Genomic DNA, 27293 nt, shown 5'->3' with positions numbered 1-27293 from the left:
TGTGGTCCCAGCTATTCTGGAGGCTGAGGTGGGATGATTGTTTGAGCCCAGGAAACTGAAGCTTCAGTTGTGGGGAAAAGAAAGAGAGATCAGACTGTTACTGTGTCTATATAGAAATAAGTAGACATAAGAGACTCCATTTTGTTCCGTATTTGAGATGCTGTTAATCTGTGACCCTAACCCCAACCTTCTCCTTGCAAGAGACATGTGCTGTGGTGACTCAGGGTTTAACGGATTTTGGGCTGTGCAGGGTGTGCTTTGTTAAACAAGTGCCTGAAGGCAGTATGCTGGTGAAAAGTCATCACCATTCTCTTAATCTCAAGTACCCAGGTACACGCACACTGCCAAAGGTCGCAGGGACCTCTGCCTAGGAAAGCTAGGTAATGTCCAAGGTTTCTCCCCATGTGATAGTCTGAACTATGGCCTCGTAGGAAGAGAAAGACCGGATCGTCCCCCAGCCTGACACCTGTGAAGGGTCTGTGCTGAGGAGGACTAGTATAGGAGGAAAGAAGGCCTCTTGGCAGTGGAGATAGAGAAAAGCATCTGTCTCCCGCGTGTCCCTGGGCAATGGAACATCTCAGTGTAAAACCAGACTGTATCTTCCATGTACTAAGTTGGGAGAAAACCGCCTTAGGGTGTAAAACCAGACTATCTTCCATGTACTAAGTTGGGAGAAAACAGCCTTAGGGTGAAAGGCGGGATGTGCTAGCAGTAATGCTGCTCTTTATGCACTAAAAACGTTTATGGAGATGTTTGCATATGCATATCAAGGCACAGCACTTTTCCTTAAACTTATTCATGTCACATAGATCTTTATTCATATGTGTTACTGCTGACCTTCTCACTACAATAATTCCATTATCCTGCCACTTCCCTTTTTCTAAGATGGTAAAGATAATGATCAGTAAATACTGAGGGAACTCAGAGACCGGTGCCAGCGTGGGTCCTCTGTATGCTGAGCGCGGCTCCCCTGGGCCCACTTTTTCTTTCTCTATACTTTGTCTCTGTGTCTCATTTCTTTTCTCAAGTCTCTCATTGAACCTAACGAGAAACGTACACAGGTGTGGAGGGGCAGGCCACCCCTTCAACCTCCCACCTCATCTTCACTGCCACATCCCAGGGCATAGAAACCATGTGCACATCCGCACAATAAATGCTCAGTCAGTCCTCATGATTTCCTCACAGCTCTGGGTAGTGGGCAGCATGTATTCTGTGAACTTCTCCATCCTGCCTCACTGCTGATTGATTTGTCCAGGTGTCTAAGTGCCCATGCAGATGAGGACACTCCATGCTCAACATGCCAGGGTTTGCCTGACTCCCCCAAGTTTCTCTATGAAAGACATCTCCATATGCTGAAATTCTAAAGACACTTTTCTAACTGACTCTGAATACCCCAGTCACTAAACATTCTAATAAGCCAAGATTTTACTGTTAGAAGACTATGTGTTCTCCAATGTGTGTTTTTAAAAGACTCTGCAAGCCTGAAATCTAAAGGTGACAGTACTTGACTAAAATGAATGCAAGTGTGCCAAGATAGTAAAGACTTATAAAATTTCAGGGAACTTTTAATACCATAATAGTGTCAAAAGGCAGGGCAGTTCTGCAGGAGCCTTTTCCACTGGGAATGAAAATCAGGTCAGCATCCTCATTTCTTTTTCTCCTCAACGAACTATAAGAAAATGGGTATGCGGAGGTAAAAAGTCACAATGCATTCATTATTTCCTTGTATGTTACCAAGTCATAATGCATTCATTATTTCCTCGTATGTTACCATTTCAGCTTTTTCTTACATTCACTTCTGGAATACGCTTTATCTAGAAGAGTAATTTTTTGCCACTGTTTCTATGTGCTCCTGAGAGTTGCCCACCCCTTCCCTTTGCCTGTTACAACCATGACAAATAAAACATGTTTTGTATTTTTTTAATAATCAATAACTATTTAACGAACAAATTCTAAAGGCCTAAACTTTAATGTTCTTTAAAAATAAGCATATCTTCCATAAGTGAACTAGAAAACTATAAATTAAAAGCAAGAAACAACCTAAAATATTTTTCATTCAAAAACAGTCTGCCTTGTTAAATGATAAAAATTGTAGTCCTATGTTTTACTTTTCCATTCTAAGGAGCATTGCTATAAGGAAACACCTGAGACTGGGTAATTTATTTTTAAAAAAAAATTAATTGGCTGAAGGCTCTGTAGGCTGTAAGGAAGCATAACAGCTTCTGCTTCTGGGGGAGGACTCACAAAACTTGACAACCATGGTGGAAGGTGAAGTGGAACCAGGCACATATCACATGGGAAAAGCAGGAGGGAGAAAGAGAGCATGGAAAGTGCTACACACTTTCAAACAATCAGATCGCATCAGAATTCACTCAGTATACAGTACCACCAGAGATGTTGTTAAACTATGAGAAGTTACCCCCATGATCCAATCATTACCCACCAGGCCCCACCTCCAAAACTGGGGATTACAATTCAATGCAAGATTTGGACAGGGACACACATTCAAATTCTATCATTCCACACCTGGCCCCTCCCTTTTCACACTGTAACATACAATTATGGCTTCCCAATAGTCTTCCAAAGTCAACTCATTCCAGCATTAACTCAAAGATCCAAAGTGTCATCTGACACAAGGCAAGTCCCTCTGCCTATGAGCCTGGAAAATCAAAACCAAATTAGTTACTTCCCGGATAAAATGGGAAAATAGGCATTAGGTGAATATAGGCATCCCTCTTCCAAAAGGGAGAAATTGGCCAAAAGAAAGGGCCTACAGGCCCCATGTGAGTCCAAAACCCAGCAAGGAATCATTAGATTTTAAGGAGATTCTCCAAGAATCTCCTTTGACCCCCTGTCTCATATCCTGGGTGCAGTGGCACAAGGAGCAGGTTACCAAGGCCATGGGCAGCTCCACTCCTGTCTCTGCAACGTAAAGACCCTGCAGTTGCTCTCACCAGCTGGTGTTGAATGCCTGCCATTCTGGGGTCTGGAGGATGGCATACCTCTTCTCATAGCTTGTTGGAAATAAGAGCTTGGAAACGCAAAGAAAACAAGCACTCAGACAAAATGTGTCAACGAAGAAAATTCACTTCTGCAGAAGTGTGCATCTCGCATATGGAGCAATGGCAGAAGCACACAGAACAAAGGAAAGCAAGGGTTTTATTATCTCTAATGCAGCTTGTGCTTCTGTGTCTTTCCCCCTGTTGGCCAGGGTTGGACCACACAGTATAAACTAGTCCCAACTGGCTAAACATTTAAACTTTCTTAGATAAGGTAAGGGAGGTGAGACGAGAGAGAAGGGAGGTGAGAAGAGAGAGAAGGAAGGTCAATTATGGAGGAACTAGGAAGGTAACCTATTCCCTAATAAGGAAAGGAATGCAGGCTGGGGTTGCAGCAAGTTCAGGCATACCTAGGCATATTCAGACAAACTGGGGCACAGGAAAGGGGTTATTTGGAATTATAGGACAGAGAACGGGGAAACTGGATAAGCTGTTTGAAGAGGGAACCCAACTGTATCTAACACAGCTCCACTAGGCAGTGCTCCAGTGAGGACTCTGTGTCAGGGCTCCAATCCCACATTTGCCCTTTGCAATGCCCTAGCAGAAGTTCTCCATGACGGTTCTGGTCCTGCAGCAGGCTTATGTCTGGACATCCAGGCTTTTTCTGTATATCCTCTGAATCTAGGCAGAGGCTACCAAGCTTCAACTCTTATGCTCAATGCACCTGCAGGCTTAACATCATGTAGAAGCCACAGGCTTACAGCCTGAAGCTTCTGAAGCAGTGTCCTGAGCTGTACCAGGGTCTTCTGAGCCAAGGGTCCAGCTGGAGTCAAAGCCAGAGCAGCTGGCATGCATGAAGCAGCGTCCTGAGGTTGTGCAGGGCAGCAAGGCCTTGGGCCTGGCCCAGGAGATCATTTTTCCCTCCTAGGATTAGGTATATAATAGGAGGGGCTGTCATGAGGGTATCTGAAATGCTTTGAGGAGCTTCATGTCGAGTGCTCTTTTCATGTTAGATCAAAGCAATTCACAATTTACACTAATTTGTATTGGAGCCGGTAGTAACTTACTTCTGCACAATGAGAATAAACAGAAAGTAGGCAACTGAAACACAATTATTGAGAAAGTCTTATAAACAATATGCTATACACAATGTACCCATCACAAATCATTGCAAGCTCTTCATTTTATTAATCTTTAAAACTTTTAATTCATCTGAAATTTATGCAGTTACTTGGACTGTGCCTATTAATAGAATTTTCCCCATTGTCTTGGTTATCAGCCCTTCTCTTCCTTTTAGTTATTCACATTTCTGCAGCATGCCTGAATTCCTCCCTAGAAAATAGTCTTTTCTTTTTTACCACATGGCATGGCTGCAAATTTTCAAACTTTTTACATTCTCCTTCCTTTCAAAATATACGTTCCAGTTTCAAGTAGTTTTTTGCTTATGCATATGAGCATAGCCTTTTAGAAGCAGACAGACCACATCTTGTATGCTTTGCTACTTACAAATTTTTTCCACCTGATACTCTAAATCATCACTCTTAAGTTCAAAGTTCCACAGATCCCTAGGACAGAAGCACAAGGCCTCCAACCTCCTTGCTGATGCATAACAAAACTGACCTTTGCTCCAGGTCCCAGTAAGTTCCTCATCTCCATCTGCAACCTCCTCAGCCTTAACCCTCACTGTCTATGTCGTCATATTTAACTCCACCTGGAAACCACTGGCAATCTGTAAACAGATGTGTGTGTGTTGTAATAAAACTATCTACAAAAACAACCTGCAGGCCAGTTGGCTTATGTGCAGTAGTTTGCTGATCCCTGCCTTGGAGCTAAAACATATTCAACTGATTAAGCTGTGCACTCATAATACATTACTAAATCAGAATACATAACCTACTGATATCATCAACTAACATGCAGAGTGCTTTATCCCAGAAGCACCACACATAAGTGCTTGGTTACTTAGAATGGCCACACTGAAAGAGTCACAGGTACATGAGGGCAACATCAGGCTGGCTTTTGGTTCCTGGGATGCTTTCATAGCTGCTGCCAGGAGTCATTGGGACAGTCATGTAACATCACTTTTTGTTAAGCTTTCAGAACACCAAGTACAAAAGGCCTCATAAAAACATCCAACTCTTCAATATGTAAAACTGGACAGACTAATCTTGTTGGTTTAAAAATGACATCTGTAATTTTTTAAGTGGCTATTAAAATTAGAGAAGTAATGCATTTTCACTGCGGAAACTTTATGTGGTTCTCAATTGGCGTCATGCTGCCCTCCAAGGGGACAGTGGACAATGTCTGGAGACACTTTTGGTGGTCATCATATGGTGAGGGTGTTGCTGGCATCCAGGAAGGAATGCCCAGAGATGCTGCTGGACCTCCCCTGGTGCACAGGACGGCCCCACCACAAAGAGTTCTCCAGCCCTACATGTCTACAGTGCCACAGTTAAGAAACCTTGATGTAAAAGTAAAAAAAGTCTTCTAACTCTTTCCAAGTCCTCTCAGTCTTAATGCACATGCAGCCTCTGTTCCAAGCTTCTTCCACAAGTTCTGTACAGGTGCATTTTTAGTTTTAACACAAACAAAACATCCTAACTATAATATTTTAATTAAGTCATGAGAACTACATAGTGATTCTTTTTTTTTTTTTTTTTTTTTTTTTGAGACACAGTGTTACTCTATGACCCAGGCTGGAGTGTGCAGTGGCGCGATCTCTGCTCACTGCAACCTCCACCGTCTGGGCTCAAGTGAGTCTCCTGCTCCAGTCTCCGGAGTAGCTGGGATTACAGGCACCCACTACCACTCCCAGTTAATTTTTGTATTATTAGCAAAGACAGGGTTTCACCATGCTGGCCAGGCTGGTCTTGAATTCCTGACCTCAATTGATTCACCTGCCTCAGCTTCCCAAAGTGCTGGGATTGTAAGCATGAGTCACCATGCCCAGCCATATCAACTGTTTTAATGCTATAATTCTTGAACAGCTAGGATGGTTATGCCTCATCTATACTCAATAATTTTTTCACATTCTCATTTTTTCAAGAAAGTGTTTATTATGTCCATTAAATAACTTAACCATCACATCAGTCCCATTTGTTTTCATTTTGTAGATAAAAGGCTGCTTTCTTAAGAGTGTAAGTGAACAGTGTAGACTGGTTTCACAGCTAACAAGTAGTAGAATCTGAACTCCAAGGTCTGCCTTCATCTTGAGTGCTTTCATCACTTTAGACCAAAGCAATTCAGTTCAAACTAATTTAGATTGAAGCAGGACAACAAGAATAAAAAGTAATTGGGAAACTGAAACACAATTATTGGGGAAGTCTTTGAAACATGGATGTAATTTGCATATACACAACGCAATTAATATAATTGACATATATGGACATAATGGACACCTAAACATAAATTGCACATACAGAAAGTACCCATCACAAATCACTCTAAGCCCTTCGTTTTATTAATCTTTAGCCCTTTTAGATGGTCTGAAATTTATGGAGTCACTTGGACTGTACCTTCAAACCACCATGCTCCATTAATTTTAGGATTTTCTTTCTGTTGTTGGTTTTTTTTTGAGACTGGTGTTTTGCTCTTGTTGCCCAGGCTGGAGTACAATGGCGCAATCGCAGCTCACTGCAACCTCCACCTCCTGGGTTCAAGCCATTCTCCTGCCTCAGTCTCTCGAGTACCTAGGATTACAGGCATGCACCACCATGCCTGACTAATTCTGTATTTTCAGTAGAAACAGGGTTTCTACATGTCAGTCAGGTTGGCCTCAAACTCCTAACCTCAGGTGATCTGCCCACCTCGGCCTCTCAAAGTGCTGGGATTACAGGCATGAGCCACCACGCCCAACCAATTTTAGGATTTTCTAAGATACTTCCTTTCCTACAGTAAGTCCATGGTGTCTACAAAATTGTAGCTGAAACAAGAGTGAGTCATCACAGGGTTCTGCTTTTTGCTCATGTATGCATGTTTCCCACTATGTAAAATTTAGACGCATATATTCTTAGATCAACACTTACTATCTTATTTATAGATGAGAAGACCAAGTTCCATGAAGACCAAACAGGTCAGTCATTCCTCTCACCAAGAAAGCAACAGAGTGCATGGTTGGAGGAATAAATGAATTTCAGTTTTTACCTGTGGAATTCAGTTAATTTTCCTCCCATGTAATTCCCAGATACCCTAATTCTTATTAAAATCTGTTCTGTATTGGTGGCTCCTGCCTTTGATATGTAAAAGCTTCCCTAATTGCATTACAACTACTGGAAACTAGCAACTATTCTTAATATAAATGACCTGTAAATCATAGTTAAATACATACAGTGCTTTTTAAAAGTATTGAGACTTACATCAGGCCTAATTTCATGTAACCACAACTGCTGATTAGGAGTATTTTTCAATTTATAAAATAAGCATTGCCACCCTTGTAAGAATTCTGATTCCTCAGTGGCCTTTCTTGTTACGCAACACTGATAACTAGATTTCAGGTGTGGGTGACATGTGATCCCCTAAAAACCAGAGCCCAGGAAGTTAGGCAGTTTGGCTCTCTCTGGTAAGATGGCTAAACAGTGACGTTTTCTTTTACCTGGCTTTTATTTGCCTGAACAGCAATGACACTGCTTTATGCTCGTGGGCCATGGCCACAAAAAAGCAGTTTATAGCATAAAATCACTGGGAAAGCAAACACTTCAGACATTTCACTTGAAGCAAAACCAAGAAATCTACTGTTTCATTAAAAACCACTTCTACCACAATGAAACGCTTGGATGTAAACCCTCTGAGATGGGCAGGTATTACTGACCTCTGTAAACTAACAGAACAGGCCATGGAAGGACAGTGCACTGCATGAAGTGACAGCCAGTGCAGGGCCTCGCATCACCTCTGTCAATCTGTCAAAAAGACTTCTGTGTCTACTATCAGAAAGGGCTACCAAATCTCAAAAGAGAAAAAGAGAGCTCACCATTTAAAAAATTTCCAATAGTCAAACATTTGTGCTGACTGGTGATCAGAATTTCCCACCTACTAAGGGCTCTGATTGTCCCCTTTGACTTCAGAGTCTGGGCATGGAATGCAGAGGTCACAAAAAACATACAGAATCAATTCTTACCAGATCAGGAATATGTATGTCCAAGTATGTCATGGTACAAAGACACACATGCAGCATGTGTGTCTTGCTTCACGTTACGTAAGTTTAGTGTTCACTAACACCCTGAACTCCATTGCATCACTGTCCCTAGATAATGAAAGGACACAAAGATAGATGTGTACCCGCCCCCCACCCGCTACACCCTTGTTCTGCTCTCTAATCTTTGCACATACCAGAGATTTCGTAAGTTCTGTAAGTACCTGGTTTTCTGCACGTACCAGAGATTTTGTTTTGCACATACCAGAGATTTTGTAAGTTCTGAGGCAAGGTCACAAGACGTGTTTAAGTAAGATAAACTCTTGCTGCCATAAACCTGCTCTCCCGCCTCAAAGTTTGAACCAAAATATCAGAAATGGCAGGAACCAATCATAGTTAGCCAAATCGCCTTGTTCAAACACGAGCCAATCATATATCTGATTTGTATAATAACTCTATGCCCACTTTTCTTAGACTATATAACATTGTTCGGAGCTGAGTGGGGGAGCTCTCCTGCCCGTCTCGTTTCACGAGCGAGGGAGAGTTCCAGGTTCGAACCTGTAATAAAGATCCTTGCTGCTTAGCTTTGACTCTGGACTCTGGTGGTCTTCTTCGGGGAATAAACGGTCTGGGCATAACAATACCTCAAAGACAAGCTGGCCTCTGGATACATGGTGAGGGAGGTCAGAATCCAAGAATGATCCCAGGTGGTGTGACCCTAAGTTCCATCAGCTTACTGTTATACCACATGACCTATCTTAAAACAAAAAAATAAGAACAAACAAAAGCCCAATTCATTCTTCTACTAGTTTGCATTTTCTTTTATCTTACCTGTATCTTGTTTGCACATCTCAACCACACTGTACTCACACCCAATGTGAGTCATTTTTCTCTCCTCTAGATTCCAGCATGGCCTTGTTTTCCAGAAATTACACTCTAACAATCCAAGCAAACTCTAAGCAGCAGCATGATCCTGGAGTGAGGCTGTCCTTGGCTAAATCTCATGATTTCTTGCTGAGGATTATGGGTCCCCTAGTCAATAACTTAACCTCTCTGTGTCACTAAAGTGAGCACAGTGCTATACAGTTACACTGTATGAATTCACATATTCAAATATAGGTAAAGCCATACATGTAGGCTTGTCAAAAACAGTATAATCACACAGTGGGAATAGCTGCACACACTGGTCACTGGAATATTGGTATGTTTCCTTTGCTCTATTAATATTCTCAGAACTTAAACGCAAACATAGGCCAGGAATGGTGGCTCACGCATATAATTCCAGCACCTTGGGACGCTGAGGCAGATGGATCACTTGAGCCCAGGAGTTCGAAGCCAGCCTGCAAAACACAGCAAAACCCCATCTCTACAAAAAATACAAAAAATTAGGCATGGTGGTATGGGCCTGTGGTCCCCAGCTACTTCGGAGACTGAGGCGGGAAGGTCACTTGAATCTGGAAGGCGGAGGTTACAGGGAGCTGACATTACACCACAGCACTCCAGCCAGGGTGACAAAGTGAGACCCTACAGACACATACACACAGAAACATATTTTTGTGAATTTCTACCACAACTAAACAAATACAAATTTTAAAACCATAATGAACTTGCAAACATTTTAATCAGTGGCTCCCAAAAGGACGAATTTAACCTGTTTCTTTAACAGGAAACTAAAATAGTCATATATCGAAAACTATAAAGTGAGTGAAGCTGTCATTTCAAATGGAATATAACATTTATCTGTAGCCTTGTTAAATGGAAACAGATTACTTGGTTCTTAAACAGACTTTTTTAAATCAGTTAGTGTGTTTGAGAAAGAAAAAATAAAAAGGTCAGATGAAAAAAAGAATTCAGATTAGACTGAGCTCTAGCATATGTTAAAATTCTTAGTTTCCTGTGTTTGTAAAGAGAACATTAAAATATGTTAGCAGCTTTCACATTTAAGTAGCACTGTTCTTGCCATATTTAATTACATGCATCCTTTTTTTAACATCATCTTCATGTCATATTTCCCAAATCCCACCTTTCTCTTTTTTACTGTTCCCACGTTACCAGTTTAATAGGAAACAAGCTTCTTCTTCATGCAAATACAATTAAAACACAATTTCAAAAGAGAAAACACGATTCCCAATTTCCTACAAAAACAGTCTTAAAGTCAGCTTCCTGGTTTAAACTTAGCCTGATTTGTATTGTGCCTGTTCAAATTTATCACAGGTCCTAAGATCACACGCATGAATTCAATAAAATAATAAGTTAAATGTAAATTATATAGGTATGTGCAATAGCATTAGGTACATATATTAAGAAGTTCTGGGGCTGATATTCCTGACAACAAATTAAATACTGAACAAACTGTTGCCCTTAAATGATATGTTGAAGAAGATGTTGTTTTAATGAAAGAAGCTAATGGAGGAGACGGATGCTATGTGAATTTAACTTTTAACAAGTCACAATCAGCCCTCAGTGCAGAGAACAGCTCTTTGGAAAAAAAAAAAAAATTGAAAATACCTGACACTTAGATGTTAAGATCTACATGATTTTATGGAAATATCACAAATTAAAAAGAGAAGACTGTGCCTTCTAACTGGGTACAAACCTTGTCCAAAAACAGTGTCTGAAAAAAGTAACGGGATTTTGACAGTTTTCGTCAGTTTGTTTCCTTTATTATAAAGATATTTACCTCCTAGTCAATGGGAATAGGCAGTTCCTTAAAAGGTATGATAGGAAGCTATGTTTTGGAATGCAAACAGAGAAGAAAATGTACCTGAAATGGGCAAGATGAAAGACTTGGTTGGAGTTTTTACATTCTGCATCTCCTGCTGACGAACGTCCTCCTGGGGGCTTAAGCAATGGGTTGGTGCTTACATACAAAAAAGCGACAGAAGTAATGTGTAGGACTGTGTGATTAACTAGGTGGACAGCTTGATGCATGTACTCAGAACCTTGGAAACACCCATGCAGCTGGGTAGTGCAGTCAACATATATAAGTAAGCTTTTTTATTATTTATTTATTTATTTTTTTTTTTGAGACATGTGGTATGTCTCAAATGATTTTTTTTGAGACATGATCTCACTTCATTACCCAAGGTGAAATGTAGTGGTACAATTTCAGCTCACTATAGCATTAACCTGCCAAGCTCAAGCAATCCTCCCACCTCAGCTTCTTGAGTAGCTGGAACTACAGGCATACACAACCACACCTGGCTAATTTTTTTAAGTGAGTAGAGATAGGATTTCATCATGTTGCCCAGGCTGGTCTTCACCTCCAGAGCTAAAACAATCCTCCCACCTTGACCTCTGAAAGTGCTAGGATTACAGGCATGAAGCCACCACGCCAGCCCCCACAAACTTGTTCTTGAAGGGTCACAGCAAATCCTGATACATGGCCATACAACTTCTATTCTATAAAGAATAGACAACGGGTGTAGCCATGTTCCAATGAAATTTCAACTATGTACAGTAAAATCTAAATTTCACTTTATTTTCATGGATCATGACATACTATCCCTCAGTTTTTTTCAGCCACCCAAAAATATTAGAAGTATCCTTAGCATGCCAACTGTGCAGAAATAGCAAGGGCTAAATTTGGCCTGCAGGCTGCAGCAGGTTAACCTTTTCATCAGATCACAGGAGTCATGGTTGAACCCGACTTTTATCACATCTCACAAAGAATTAAACCTTCAGAAAAACAAAATGGCAGGCCATCAAAAAGTGAACAGAATTACCATCTGACCCAGCAAGTCCACTGCTAGGTACACCCAAACGAACTGGAAGCAGAGACTCAAACAGACACTTGCACTTCAATGTACATAGCTCCATTATTCACAATAGCCAAAAACAGGAAGCAACCCACACGTCTGTGAACGAATAAGTGGATAAAGAAAATGCTGCTGATACAAACAATGACATATTATTCAGTCTTTAAAAAGAATGAAATTCTGACAAAGGCTACAGTGTGTGTAAACCTAAAGGACACTACGCTAAGTGAAATAAGCCCAAAACAAAAGGACAATTTATGTATGATTACACTTATATGAAGTCACCAGACTAGTCAAAACTAGAGACAGAAAGTAAAATGGTGGTTTCTGGAGGCCATGGAGAGAGGGAATGGAGAATCATTGTGGAAAGATAAAGAAGTTCTCGTGGTGGATGGTAATTGTTCTTAATGCCGCTAAACTGTATACTTAAAATTGTAAATTTTATGTTATGTGTACTTTGCCACTTCAATGGCACTATGTCTTGCAAAGACCCCTCTGTTGGTTAAAAAAAAAATTACAAAGATCAAAATGATTATGACAGCAAAAATGGGCATCAACCAGTTTGTTTTCAAACTGGCAAGCCAAAAATATATAGCATCCACTTTCTTTTTTTTCCTTATAAGCTGGATTCAAACTCTTAAATAAAAAATGTACAGGATTCAGTTATTTTCAGATTCAAAAGTGTTGTTATGATATACTTCCTGGTACAGTCAAGGCATTTCTAACAAAAAGTTTCAGAATCATGATAGTTTCTGGAACATCTGAATGTTCATCAAACTTAGAAATTCTCAAGCCAGCTTCCATCCCTGGAACAACTGAACTACGTGGCAGCAGAAGGGCACATTTCAGTTCATTAAATTTGTATTAATCTATGTGGTTGGGAAATGAGCTGGGTATTCTTAAGTCAAGGTTCACCATAAGATGCACTTTAAAAATTAACACATTATACTGTTATATAATGTTCAAAACTATGCTGTGATTGTTAGCAAAAACTTCAAAAATCTAAGAAAAACAACAGATAATCAGGTCTAATTTAGCTGTATACATCATTTCTCTCTACCATTTCAAAGTACCTCTGTACTTTGAAAACTACAAAGTCAGAAAAAAAGGAGGGGGGATGGAATTTAAGAACACTTCTTAGTCTAAGCCCCATCTCCCTTATTTTAAAAAAGGGGGGAGTCAGTGAGAATAAGATGGTGTTATTAATGCATATTCTCTGCATAAGTCTCTGGATGGCCAGGTTCCCCATATTCTTATCTCCTAAGAGCTTCTGAATGCCTATGAAAAATGCAAGGAGGTATTAAATGACTCTGGAAATACTTTGGAGAGCTTGTTCTAAAAGGCTTCTTCCAGACCTCTGAATGCCCTGGCTGACTGCACCACCATCTGTCTCCCCAGTGAACGCATCCACTCCCCAGCACTATATTCCAGATGTCTCCAGCTCCTGACCTCTAGACCTCCTTACTCATTCCTGCATGGCCTGCATGACTTGGCCACTTGGAGATTCAACCAGCATCTTAAATGTGGCATGCCCACAGTGGAGATCTCCACCCACCCATCCATGGCACCTCGTCCCTCTTCTACCCTGTGGTCTCCATAAGTCACATCTCCATGGTCACACGCCACACCTTCATTACCGTAGCCAGGACATATGTCCAATAATATTTTGCACTTTAGAGTGTCCTGAATCTGTCCTCTTCCCTTGTTGACTCCACTGAGCTATGCTAATGGAAGGTGAGGTTATTTCCCTACCTGGGAAATGGGAGTGATCACAGTCTATCCTGAACCTGGCATCCAGCCACTGGAACGTGTGGTAGGAAGCTGCTGCAGGGTTTCAAGTTCATACTCATTGTCTTTGTATTACTGAAGTACGAAATTTCTAAGAAAACAACAGAATAGTAGCATAAGTAGTAATAATAAAGATTATAGTATTAGCAACAGAAATAATAATAGCTCATAGAATTAACTGCTGTATTAACCAAGGCTAAAAAAATTTAAGTAGCACCCCCCCAAGTTAAAGAACATTAGCTGCCTGTCCGAAGAAACATTAACCATATCTACCCTCCTCATATTTCATAGGCTCTGTAAAATCCTGTTTCTTTCTTCCGTGCACAGATGGAAGGTCACAAGACAGGTAAGCATAAGCTGCAAACCAAGATTTCCCAGAGATGTAAGAAATGTTGCAAAAGTGTCACAGCAGCCTTTGTTCTCACTTCTGTAAGCCTGCTTTCTGCTTCACATAGTGCTCACCTCAAGATGCTTAAAGGGAACTAATTTTCTTTGTTCTCGGCTCAGACTTTCAGGACACATGTCCGTTAAGCCAATGGACACCTTAAATAAACACTTTCCTGCACTCCGCTTGGTCTCTCTGATTCCTTAATTTCCCACAACATAATGGCCTACAAGGCACTGCGGGCTGTGCTCACCACACACACCTCTGACCTCAGCTCCCTGTTGGTCACTCAGTCTACCATGCTGGCCTGGCCTCTGTGTTTTCCCTGAGGCTGCTGGGTGCCTGGCCTTTGCATGTGCTGGCCTCTCCACCTGAAACTCTCTTCTCCTGGCTCTTCCAGCCGCATTCTACAAACCTCAGTTCATCCATCTCTTCTTCACATATCTAATGTGGAATCTCCTCCAACCCATGTTACCCTGTTCTTCTCTATCACAGGATATGTTACTGTCATCAAAGTATTTTGTTTTTTTGTTCCTCTGTTTGCTATCAGTGTCCCAAATACCAGGCAAGCTCCATCAGGGCAGGGGCCTCTGCAGCCATGACTCTTAGCTTGGAGTGTGTGTGACTCACGAAAGAAACTTAAAAAACAGCTTGGTAAGTATGAGTTCCTGGATAAAATACATGAACTTAAGAAAGTTCAGAGCCTGTAATGGACACCATAACTCCCTGGAATAGTGTATTTTCCTTCTTGAGGACTCCTATGATATCTCTGGGTCTTTTTGGGCTTTTTAATGAGCAGGAATACCAACCGTAAAGTGGACAGAGAAGTAGAAGTCACATGGTACCATATCCCTGCCAACTTACATAGGTAGAGAAGATGGGCTTGCAGCAAAAGCCATCATCCCCATTTTGCCTACATTGAAGAGATTAACAGCATCATAATGCAGAGTTTACAACTACGTTAATCTGACACACATGCAATTAGTAGACTTCACATTACCGGAAGGCCTAACAATAAAAAGACAAATGGCAACTAGTTCTTATAAAGGCTTCTGCCTGTTTCTCTCCAGGCACTGATTTGTGTGTGCACAGCATCAGGGAGCAAACCTGAGGCAGCTCAGGTGGATGACGTGGCACTGGAGAAGAAACTGAAGGACAAACACCCAAGCACAAGGACGTAAGCTCACAGCTGGAAGGCGGCACTTTAAGCCTCACCTGCACCTCTGTCCCCATCACTGCCTACACCATCTCCCAAAGTTGATCCAAGTCTGCTCCCAGCCCCATTTCAGTTACTGTCCTCACTATTTTAACTAAAACTTTAAATAAACAGATAGATGACATACGAGTGCACACAGCATCACAGCCTTTTTTCAAAACGAAAATAACACTGAATGTATGAGAGACAGGGTAAGTGTGAATCACTTTTTACAAATGCCTTGAGGATAGGTGTGGGGAGCAAGACTGGGAAGGTAGAGAAGGGAGGTATAAATCTACAGAGATGCACAGCCAGATGTCTGTGCAGCTTTCCTTGTTAACTGGAAACTGGAAGCCAGGAGGGGTACACCCAGGGTGTGGATGGTGCTGGGATCACCGGGGGATTCCAGGCTTGGGGCCATCCTTAGAGCAAAGGCTGGGCTGGACTGCAAACTATTGGCAGATGAATGCATATTCACATGCTTTCACTTAAATAAAGACAGACATGTAGGCATCTATGATTCCCAGTCAGCTTTTACCGACTTTTCAACTGACATCATGCTCAGGCCAGATTTGGGGGGCAGGAGTCTCACCGTCCTTTCATAGAAAACTCAAGTTATATTTGTGTGATATGCATCTCTTCAGAACGTGCATAAATCCTTAAGTCATATGTGCTTATATCTTGAGTTTCTAAATAGCTACAGTGATCACTCATACTTTAGAGTCCTGAGAACACGAAATGTTAAATGGCAACCACCTTAAAATGTCAAATGAATGCAAGAAAAGCACTACTCTCCACCAAACACCCCCAGTGCTCTGAAGATCCTTTATGAAATTCAGGCAACTAAACTCAGAAACTACAATATGGCTTAATTAAGAGTATTTTCACTGCAACCACTGTCGTCTTATTACAAAGGAATAAAAAGTAGAAATCTGGAAATAATACTCCACTGACTATATTAACTAGCTAATAAAAATTCATTTTTGCACATACTTGTTACTTAGAAACAAAGTGAGATCTATCTGTGAAAAATGACAAATTTTTAAATAGCATACACATTACTCAGAAAAAATTTAAAAGCCCACCTAATGCTGATCCTTTCATTCTAGTTCCTCACCTACTTCTACCTTCAAGGATCAATTTAAAACTTGTCTCCTCCAGATCTTGAAGTTGAGCCTTCTTGATTCCAGTAGGCACAGCCTGATCATTGTCTCCTCAGGCTCCCACGGTATCTCCAGGTTATCATGTGCGCAATGCTGTCAAAGAACCTATTTCAATGTGCTCTGCTGGTGTCTACATTTTGGGTACCTTCTCTCAATGAAGGACTAAGATCCTTGTGTTCGTATGCATTTACCTATTTATTCCAGAGGTTCTCAACAGGCAGTGATACTGCATACTCCCACCATGGTCTCCTGGTACATCTGGCAATATCTGGAGACATTTGCAGTTGCTACAACTGAGGGAGGGAGTGCTACAGGTATCTCCTGGGCCCTGGGATGCTACTAAACCTCTCACAGTCCACAACACAGGCCCACTACAACCATTATCTAGCAGCAACTGACCACAGTGCAGCCTATCCACCTTTTTAACCTGTAAATGTGTCTGTTACCTCAAACTCAAGTTTTCTCATTCTACACAAATTTAATCTTTCTGCTGCCCCTCTTGTCTCAAAGACACTTTTGTGATACTGGCAGGAACACTGTGTTGCTTATACTTTCTGGCACTCCAAGGGTCCTATGGGCATCACTGCAGGAAGCATGATCCCCTACAGGCCAGCAGCCTAATGCATTAATGTTGCTGTATCTTGAAGCTACTGTGTTGTCCCCTCTACAAATAGCCTTTATGCCCCCACCCTCTGGGTCTCCCTAGATCAATTCCTATTGAGAATAAACATGCCCTCTAAATTTTACTAGACTAAAGCACTGTAGCTGCGCCATTTGGTTATGCTAATTTACAGGTGTGGTAACACTGCTAGCAGTAAGAAATAATTACTACACAAATGTGCATTTATATACAAAAGCGACTTCTTAATCACAATGAAAAGCATGAGTGCAGGTGACCTGAGTCAGAGATCTCAGCAAATCTGACTTTCTGCCCTGGAGAGGGCATCTTCCACATGGGGCTGCCCTGTTCTGCTCCCTCAGCACTTCCAGAGAATGCTTTGTGGAGGCATAGAGGGGAAGGAGAAGCAACAAAGACCAAAATAATCAGAGATGTACAATAGCCTCAGGACTCACAAGGCATCTGTTTGAAATGCTGTGGTCTAACCATTAACACCATCTTATCATAATGCCCACCACATCAACGAGTAGCATTTTCAGCCAGAAACAAATTGGTTACATTAAAAACATGATGCCTTGAAGCTGTTCATCCCATCTCCACCACTGCACCATTCCCACTGGATTTCTAAGGCTCCAATTGGTGACCACTGTATCATACAGATACAGTCCACATGGAAGCACTTGTCACATATGGTTCTGCGCTCCTGTGCACATCACAGGTACAAATGTTCACCACAAGTGTAAGGAAATAATTCATCATACAGCAGAGTTCCCAAGGGCTGGATATGTCTGCATTTATCTCTTCTCAACTTCTATGAAGTAGACACCTCCACTTAATAGTATCATCTTCACCAAATGGAAATTCACCTCACCAGCCAACAGGAATACTCAGAACCCATAAAACACGTTATTGCCCTCCAACCTGGGTGGCAGCAAGAGATTCTGTCTCAAGAAAAAAAAAAAAAAAGAAAAGGCCTCATATAACACATGGGAAAAGAAGTGAAGCATTCGATCTACAGCTACAAATGAGTTTCTGAAACCGAGGTATTCCCAGAGTGCTTATGGCTAGCAATCCCAGATTCCAGGTGAATGAGGATCACTATCCATAGCTAGGAATGATTTCCTAGTCAGAAACCCAGAGAGTGCTTATGCCTTAGCAATCCCAGAAACAGGCAAACGAGGATCATCACCTGCAGTACCACTTTGTAAATGTACTTTGCTGGAGGTAGAACCAAATGTTCAGTTTCTGGAGCCCTGGGGTGTTTTTACCACATAAACAAAGCTTGAAGTAAGCTTCTATATCGAAGGAGATTGCAGCTCTTTGGCCAGTGTCAAAGAAGGCAGTCCTGGGCCAAATTCCAGGCTCCAATTCTTACTAGTTTCTATAGTCCTGGTCCAATTATTTCATCTGTTTGAGACCTTTTACCTTAAGTAATAATAGGAATAATCATTTTTATCTTTTTTTTTTTTTTTTGGACAGAGTCTGACTCTGTCACTCAGGCTGAAGTGCAGTGGCAAGATATTGGCTCACTGCAACCTCCACCTCCTGGGTTCAAGTGATTCTCCTGCCTCAGCCTCCCAAGCAGCTGGACTACAGGCACGCACCACCATGCCCAGCTAATTTTTGTTTGTATTCTTAGTAGAGATGAGGTTTCACTGTGTTAGCCAGGATGGTCTGGATCTCCTGACCTCAAGATCCACCCACCTCGGCCTCCCAAAGTGCTGGGATTACAGGCGTGAGCCACCACTCCTGGCATAATTTTTATCTTAAGGGATGCTGTGAGGAAGAGAAAAACAATACAGACTGAGAACCTGAGTCCCTTACAAGACAGATGACCTTGACTTCTCTTGGCCTTACAAGACAGATGACCTTGACTTCTCTTGGCCAATTCATTTTTTGTTTATTTCATGAGACAACGTCCTGCTCTGTCACATGCGATGGTGTGATCATAGCTTGCTGCAGCCCCTAACTCCTGGGCTGAAGTGATCCTCTGGACTCAGCCTACTGAGTAGCTGGAATTCCAAGCATACATCTACCACCCCAGGCTAATTATATTAGCATAATATCAAACAGGCGCTGGAGTTTTGAGATCTCAGACTGCACTGACCAAGGAACACAACGGATTTTGCAAACTTTGTACAAAAAAGAAAGAACATAAACTATCGTATGGATAATTTTTAAAATAGGAATTGCTTGAAGCAATCATACTATTTTGGATATATTGGGTTAAACATATTATGACATTATTATATATTAATATAGGTGTTGCAATATGCGTTTAATACACAGTACAATTGATTATTTTTTTATTTTTTTATTTTTTTATTTTTTTGAGACAGAGTCTCGCTCTGTCGACCAGGCTGGAGTGCAGTCATGTGATCTTGGCTCACTGCAACATCTGCCTCCCAGGTTCAAGTGATTCTCCTGCCTCAGTCTCCCAAGTAGCTGGGACTACAGGTGCCTACCACCACGCTAGGCTAATTTTTTGTATTTTTAGTACAGACAGAGTTTCACCATGTTAGCCAGGATGGTCATGATCCACCGCCTCAGCCTCCCAAAGTGCTGGGATTACAGGTGTGAGCCACCATGCCTAGCCGAATAGATATTGTGATGTAAATTTCACCTGCTTCTTTTTACTCTTTTCCTGTGTCTGCTAGGAAAGTATAAGTTCCATGTGTAGCTCCCATTCTCTTGCTAATGGACACTGCAAATCTAGCAGGCTTTACAATTTGTGAATTGTAGATGGCAAGATGAATATATGGAGAGTTTCCATTTTGGGGGGCCACATGATTCATCTTGTATGAAAATTTTTAATTATTTACCTGTAACATATTTTATTTTTTCCCCTTGACCAGTGTGAAACAAATTAAAAACCTCAATCATTGTAGGTGAAGACTAGCCATATCTAGTGAACAAAAACCAATTTTCTGTCTTTGAAGTTTTTTTTTTTGTTTTTTGTTTTTTTTTTGAGATGGAGTCTTGCTCTGTCGCCCAGGCTGGAGTGCAGTGGTGCAACCTCGGCTCACTGCAAGCTCCACTTCCCGGGTTCATGCCATTCTCCTGCCTCAGCCTCCCGAGTAGCTGGGACTACAGGCACCCGCCACCACGCCCGGCTAATTTTTTGTATTTTTAGTAGAGACAGGGTTTCACCGTGTTAGCCAGCATGGTCTCCATCACCTGACCTCGTGATTCGCTTACCTCATCCCCGCAAAGTGCTGGGATTACAGATGTGAGCCACTATGCCCGGCCTGAGGTTATTTTTAACAGATTCAATTACTGTAGGTTCTGTGAGATACCTGACCAAGGTCCAGGTTAATGTTTGTGAGCCTCAGAATGCCCACGTGATTGACAAGTGGCTCACATCACTAGCCAACAGCCTTACACCTCGGTGCCCTCTGTATCTCTCAATTTGGGGGCCAATGACATGGTGGGCTGCATGTGGAGTTACAAGCTCACAGGGTTCCCCAGAGGATCTGGGCTGAGTTTCCCTCACTTATAATAAAATGGGGATGACTATGCCAACACCTGAGCCACCCTCTGTAACAGCCTGTCCTGAAGGACACAGACAATGGTGCCACTGATGGGCTTTGTGGGCAACAGCACAGCACCATTCAAATCCCAGAGTGCTGCTAATTAAAACCAAGTGACCCCAAAGAAAATGTCTGAGCCAGAGGCTGGGTATGATGGCTCACGCTTGTAATCTCAGAACTTTGGGAGGCTGAGGTGGGTGGAACACTTGAGGTCAGGAGTTTGAGACCAGCCTGGCCAACATAGTGAAACCCCATCTCTACTGAAAATACAATAATTAGGCGGGTGTGGTACTGGGCACCTGTAATCCCAGCTACTCAGAAGGCTGAGACAGGAGAATCGCTTGAACCTAGATGGCACAGTCTGCAGTGAGCTGAGATCATGCCACTGCACTCCAACCTGGGTGGCAAAGTGACAGTCTCAAAAAAAAATAAGTAAATAGCCTGAACCAGGATTAGTCTTAGTCACTGCTATTATTATTATTATAATCACTCCTGTTTTAGACATGACTTCCTGATCCTTAAATTTTCAGCAGTCACTTTAAGATTTAATTAAGTCTTGCCCCTTAGAAGCATTGGGGAATCAGCACTGGGCAATCTATGCCTACATATGCTTAGGCAAACAGCACTAGATGACTGCATGCATGTAACCAATGATGGCAGATCGAACTTGACTGTCCTTGTTTTAGCAAGTGGAATATTAGTGGCCACATTAGGTTCTGTTTGAAACTAATTAAAAACTACCCATAAGACAGGTCAGCATTAAGGAGAAGCCATTATTTTATAGGATGCAAATGATGCTGCACTAAGAGAGAGTGCTTTCCTTGTATGTTTATCTTGGTAAGAGAATATTGGTTGTTTGCCCACAGCTGAAACTGGCAACGTGTGGGCACACACATGCCCCATGACACCGAGTTCAGAGTGAAAGACATCTATGTGGAGAAGAAGAACAGCTGTTTTGTACACAGTGCACATTGTAGCATGAAGAGGACTCCTAGTCTGTAGGAGCAAAATACTGAAAAAAAATTGGAATCTTGAGCCCTGAAAGGAACCCAGTGTAGTGATATATAGCCATTTCTCCAAGGATTTTCTGAAGTCTATTGAAATGGCCAGGAAAATGATTCACGAAGGGAGGCAGGGAAAAAAGAAGATGGTAGTAAGGAAGTAGGGAAGGGGAAGGGAGGGGAGGGGAAGGGAGCGGGGAGGCAGGAAGGAAGAAAGGAAAGAAGGTAAGGAGGAAGGAAGAGAATAAGGGAAGGAAAGGCTTAAATGAGTAGATGCTATTTGTGGGTGATGAGGAAAGAAAAAAACACAGTCAGAGAGAGAAGAAAAGAAAAAAAATGAAAACAAAAGAAAGTCATTGTCTTTCACATTCTACTTCTATTTTCAACTATTTCCTGCCTTAGGAAATTTTGGTTGCCTATCTCAGGTAGACTTGGAAAGCATGGAAGGTGAGAACTCTCCAGGGAAAAATGAAAGCCAGAAGTGGGGCTGCCATCTAAGCCTTGAGTCTCAGAGCCAGGGCCATGTCACTGTGAAGACAAAAACATGTTGCTACCACGAAGCTGCATGCCAAAGCAAGGCTCTGCCTTGTTTCCAGGTAACACAAGTGCCCAGGTGAGGTGGTACCCGTGCCACCACTGCCTCATCCCACCTTCAGCTCTCCACTAGAGGAAGCCATGCCTCAGTGGACATCTGCCTTGTCTATAACATGTAAGAGCTACAAGTGAATCTCAAAGATTCCCTGCCAACTCTAAAATCTTAGGAACCTGCAATATGTCCAGTAAGGCAGGCCGAGTGTCCAGAACTTGCTCTCATGAGGCTCATTTGTTCAAATCTCATGGGCCTCAAATCACTGTTGAGAAAATTGTTTGCCCTTTGGACTGTGCTCTGTCTTCATGACCCCATCTTCCAGGACCAGTGCCTCACACCCACAGGTATTCAAAAAACATCTACCCAACAAACAAATGGATGAATGATCTTAGTGCTGTGACAGTCAAGACCAACAAAGGGACTGAAATCATGAGTAAAAGGGAAAATGTAAACTTGGTGAACATTTGTTTGGAGAAAAATATTATCATTAACTTGTTAACTGTGCACAAAAGACTGTAAAGAAGGTTATTCAATTGTTTCGTCCTTTTGAAAGGGAAATGCCAACATTTCCTACATGTCTTGAGGCAGAAGGAGCAAAGAGATGCAGCAGTGGTTGTGAAATTAACTAGCAGGATGAACACTAATTTACGGTGCAGGTGGGCGCTGAGGAGGCTCGACCACTAGGGGGCTCAGTAACTGTCCAGATTTTATTGGAGGGAAAACTACGAGGTCAGGAGATCCAGACCATCCTGGCTAACACGGTGAAACCCCGTCTCTACTAAAAAAAATACAAAAAAAAAAAAACTAGCCGGGCGAGGTGGCGGCGCCTGTAGTCCCAGCTACTCGGGAGGCTGAGGCAGGAGAATCGCGTAAACCCGGGAGGCGGAGCTTGTAGTGAGCTGAGATCCGGCCACTGCACTCCAGCCCGGGCGACAGAGCCAGACTCCGTCTCAAAAAAAAAAAAAAAAAAAAAGAATACAATTAAGAGTAAAAAATAGGTATGTGATTCATTAATTCTTTTTTTTGTGGGGGGGATAGTACTTTTCCTAGCATTTTCTAACAGATGATTACGGACTCAACAGGAGCTATTCTCTAACCAAGGTCCCAATTTATGCATGCAAAAGACAAACAGGAATGTGACAGGCAGCTTCTTGGACGGCATGCAAGAGCCCAGGCTTCTGGAATTTATACTCCAGTACCAGCCTGTCCCACATTTACCAGGTTGGTCCATGGGACCAACAGAATTGCTACACATGATGCTGCATCACTTCTGCTGCTGTGATATCCTTACTGAGCTTGGAATTGATCCTCTAGCCCACATGAGGTCTCAAAGGCTGCAGCACAGGCTGCAATCTTGTGAGAGACCCTGATCCAGAACCATTTGGCTAAGCTGCGCCTGGATTCCTGATTCTCAGAACCTGTGTGAGATCATCAGTGTTTGTAGTTTTCACCTGCTGAGTTTTGGGGTCATTTGTTACAGAGCAATCAATAGATACCTGATACAGAGGCTGAAACTGGAGTGCACTGGTGGTAATGAGAGTACGTGTCATAGAAACTAACCCAATGCATTTGCCCCCCATCCAAGCCAATAATTGTTTAATTTGCCTTGTCTGCCTTCATGCAAGCATGCAAACAAAACCACTATTGAACAGACTGCCACCATAAAGGAGTCTTCAGTGAAATTTTAGTCTAGTAGGTTAATAATTTACCTTCCAGATTCATGCAGCCATAGAAACACCACACTGATTTTTCCCCCTATATCTCCAGAGAATAATTTGTTCTGCTCACCTAAGCATTTACATGTCTAAATGGAATAAATGACATTTTTTATTAGAAGAAAAGCCCCTGCCTGAAGTTCTTGATTTACGATGAGGTAAATCCTAAATAAATCCTAAATAAAGTAAATCCTAAATAAAATAAATCTCTAATTTATTTTAGCAAATTTCTTTTTTGTTTGTTTTTTTGTTTGTTTTGGTGATAGCATCTTGCTCTGTCACCCAGGCTGGAGTGCAGTGGCAAAATCTTGGCTCACTTCAACCTCTGCCTCCCAGGTTCAAGTGATCCTCCTGCCTCAACCTCCCAAGTAGCTGAGATTACAGGCACCTGCCACCACAACCAGATAATTATGGTATTTTTAGTAGACATGTGGTTTCACCATGTTGGCCAGGATGGTCTCAAACTCCTGGCCTCAAGTGATCCACCTGCCCTGGCCTCCCAAAGTGTTGGGATTCCAGATGTAAGCCACCACACCTGGTCTGAAATTCTTGACATAAAAATGTAAGCAGCTGTTCTAGCATATTGCATGAGCACAGAAGAGCAGCTTTACGTGAAAGAAAGAGATCCTTTGTGGCTTTAAACTACCGGTATTTACCTCATGTAACAGAATTTAGATGTTCTTCCTCCAAAGTGAAATTCCAGTTTCTGTGTGGTTAGCTTGTTTATGAGTGTGACATCTTCCCCAAGATGGGTGGAACTGACAGACACTCTAAAACAAACTGAATCTCGTGTGTGGGTTCTAATGAGAATGTGAAATCATATTCCCTACCTTCACAAGTGCCACTGGAAGCTGATCCTGCAGGGCCCTGAGTCATGTCACCTGTTTACCATATGATGCCACTACCACCAAAAGAGAAAATTCCAGGGTCAAGGCTTCACCTAACACTGAGAATTTTCTTTTTTGTTTCTGAGATGGAGTTTCCCTCTTGTTGCTCAGGGTAGAGTGCAATGGCATGATCTCAGTTCACGGTAACCTCCACCTCTCGGGTTCAAGAAATTCTCCTCCCTCAGCCTCCCAAGTAGCTGTGACTACAGGTGCACACCACGATGCCCAGCTAATTTTGTATTTTTAGTAGAGATGGGGCTTTTCCATGTTGGTCAGGTTGGTCTCAAACTCCTGACCTCAGGTGATCCACCCGTCTCGGCCTCCCAAAGTGCTGGGACTACAGGCGTGAGCCACAATGCCCAGCAAGAACTTTCAAATACAGTACATTTCTTAGCAGACGTTTGCTTGGTTTAACATTTCCCTGAAAAGAAAGATGTTTCACTTGGCATCTTGAAAGATGTTTCACTTGGCACCCAAGACTCTCCCAAGAGAGTATTTCTATCTGAGAAAACCACACAAGACTCAGTGGAAAAGACCTTTGATTCCAGACACAAGAGCAAAATGTCTTCTCTTCCTGACTCTCTGGCCAGAACAGTGCCGGTCTCAGAAGCTCTGCTGGTGACTGTGACCTCTCAGTTAATGTTAGATAGTTGAATCAGAGAGGATTCCAGGCACACAGGCCAGCAGTGCTCAGCCAACATCCCAAGTGGAACAGCGGCCATGTTCACAGCATTCCCCTGTCCCATCACATGGAAAAACAGCCCACATACACCAAGTGGTCAAAAGCAGGGTCCCAGACCCAAAGCTAACCTGAGCTGCAAACTCAGACATCTACACATCAGAGACATCTCCCTGCACCTCTGAGCCAGCAAACATGAGAAGTTACCTCTTGAGGGAGAGACAGCTTATGACAATCCACATCAAGTGCTGCTTAATTTCTTCAAAAACTGCCCTTCTGTTAAGAGAACAGCTGGCATTCCCCCGGCAAAGAAAAAAAAAAGTGAAATAAAAAATCTACCCCGAATTAGCCCGGAGCGGTGGCACATGGCTGTAATCCTAGCTACTTGGGATGCTGAGGCAGGAGAATCACTTGAACCTGGGAGGCAGAGGTTGCAGTGAGCTGAGATTGCGCCACTGCACTCCAGCCTGGGTAACAAGAGCGAAACACAGTCTCAAAATAAAAAATAAACAAATAAATTTTAAGTCTACCCAGTTAATTTCTACTTCTGCATCTGACTTTTGACCTTGCTGCTAAACAGGCTTCTGTTTATCAGGACCCATGATTCTATTGCCCTTTCACGCAACCCTGCCCTCAGAGTACTGCCTTATTACACATTCATTTTACTCAGCACAAAGAATTTCTTCAGCCACCCTGCCAAAGTGTCTAATGGCCAGTGGGCCTGGGTCATGTATGGTTACGTAATCACCTTGGAGTACATGAGCAGAATCAGGAGAAGGGTGGTATGCGATGGGGTGGGACGTAGCTACTGTTATGGGGTGACCTGAGTCCGCAAAACGACATGCTGGGGTCCTAATCTGCAGCACCTCAGAACCTCATTTGCAGAAAGGACCACTGCAGATGCAGTTAGTTTAAGTAAGAGGAGGACAAACTGCAATAGGGTGGTGCCATAATCTACCACAACTGCTGTCCTTGAAAGAAGATAGGGATACTCAGGGAGGTCACGTGGCCACCGAGGCCAGAGATGGCCCTCAAGCCAAGAATCACCAGCAACACCAGGACCTGCAAGAGCATGCAGGAAGGATCTTCCTTGGAGGGAACTTGGCTCTGTGTTGATTCTGCATTTCTGGCCACCAAAACTGGCAGACCATTCATGTTTTAGGACATCCAGTTGGTGGCAACGTTGCTATAGCAGCCTCAGAAAACAAACCACCACCAACACTGTAAGCTTGAACCCTACTCTTCCAAAGAAACTGCAGGTAGGAAAAGGTCCCTCTGCTGAGCTCTGGCTCTGTGTGTCAACCTCTGCAGTCCCCTCCAGATGGTTACCAGGCTCAGCCCAGGTCGAGCGTGCCTTCACCATCTCCCTCTGTATGCTGTGAGAGTGTACAAGATCAAAAATCATGGACTTGATATTTCAGTGATGACAAACTATTGTCCACAAATGCACACATATAAAAAAGCACATTTGTATATGCAACTGTTTTATCTATACACATGAGCATACATGCATTTACAGATCTTTTAAAACAGTACAATTGTTATTCTGTATGACATCATTAGATAATTATTCTAAAACAAATTATTCTTTAAAAAGGTGGTGGGTAGGTTTCAGATCAATAAAACAGATCCTGGAACAACGGTTTAGCCTGGACCTGAGGGGCCTGTGGCACTAAACCACAGAACAGATGTGAAACCATTAGTATAATGAGCTTTTTCTCCATTCCCAGTAATGAGTCCTCCTGAAGAATTAATTAAAAACTATGCCACAGTTTCTTTTAAAGGAGAAAGATACACTTCAGGGAAGCCTGAATCCAAGAGTCAGCCATTCACCTGCTTTGATGCTCACCTTCCAGA

General features: G+C 42.4%; 1 protein-coding gene across 15 annotated transcripts in view; it reads right to left on the bottom strand.

Annotated features, from left to right (window-relative positions):
* Nucleotides 1-27293, bottom strand: part of TBL1Y (transducin beta like 1 Y-linked) — a 225090-nt gene that overhangs the window by 85209 nt on the left and 112588 nt on the right. Inside the window, exon 1 of one of the 15 annotated variants that reach the window (XM_077989720.1) lies at nt 1573-2043. The exons of 12 other annotated variants lie outside the window; for them this stretch is intronic. The gene's annotated coding sequence lies outside the window, so the exon portion shown is untranslated. Of the gene's footprint in view, nt 1-1572; nt 2044-27293 lie in introns of those variants that run through there. 2 more of the 15 variants (XM_015128593.3, XM_028847779.2) reach the window with 2 other exon arrangements.

Source organism: Macaca mulatta, chromosome Y, assembly GCF_049350105.2.
Source record: "Macaca mulatta isolate MMU2019108-1 chromosome Y, T2T-MMU8v2.0, whole genome shotgun sequence".
NCBI lineage: Eukaryota > Metazoa > Chordata > Mammalia > Primates > Cercopithecidae > Macaca > Macaca mulatta.
The sequence above is the reverse complement of the archived record's forward strand: the minus strand, read 5'-3'. Positions and strand labels throughout refer to the sequence as shown.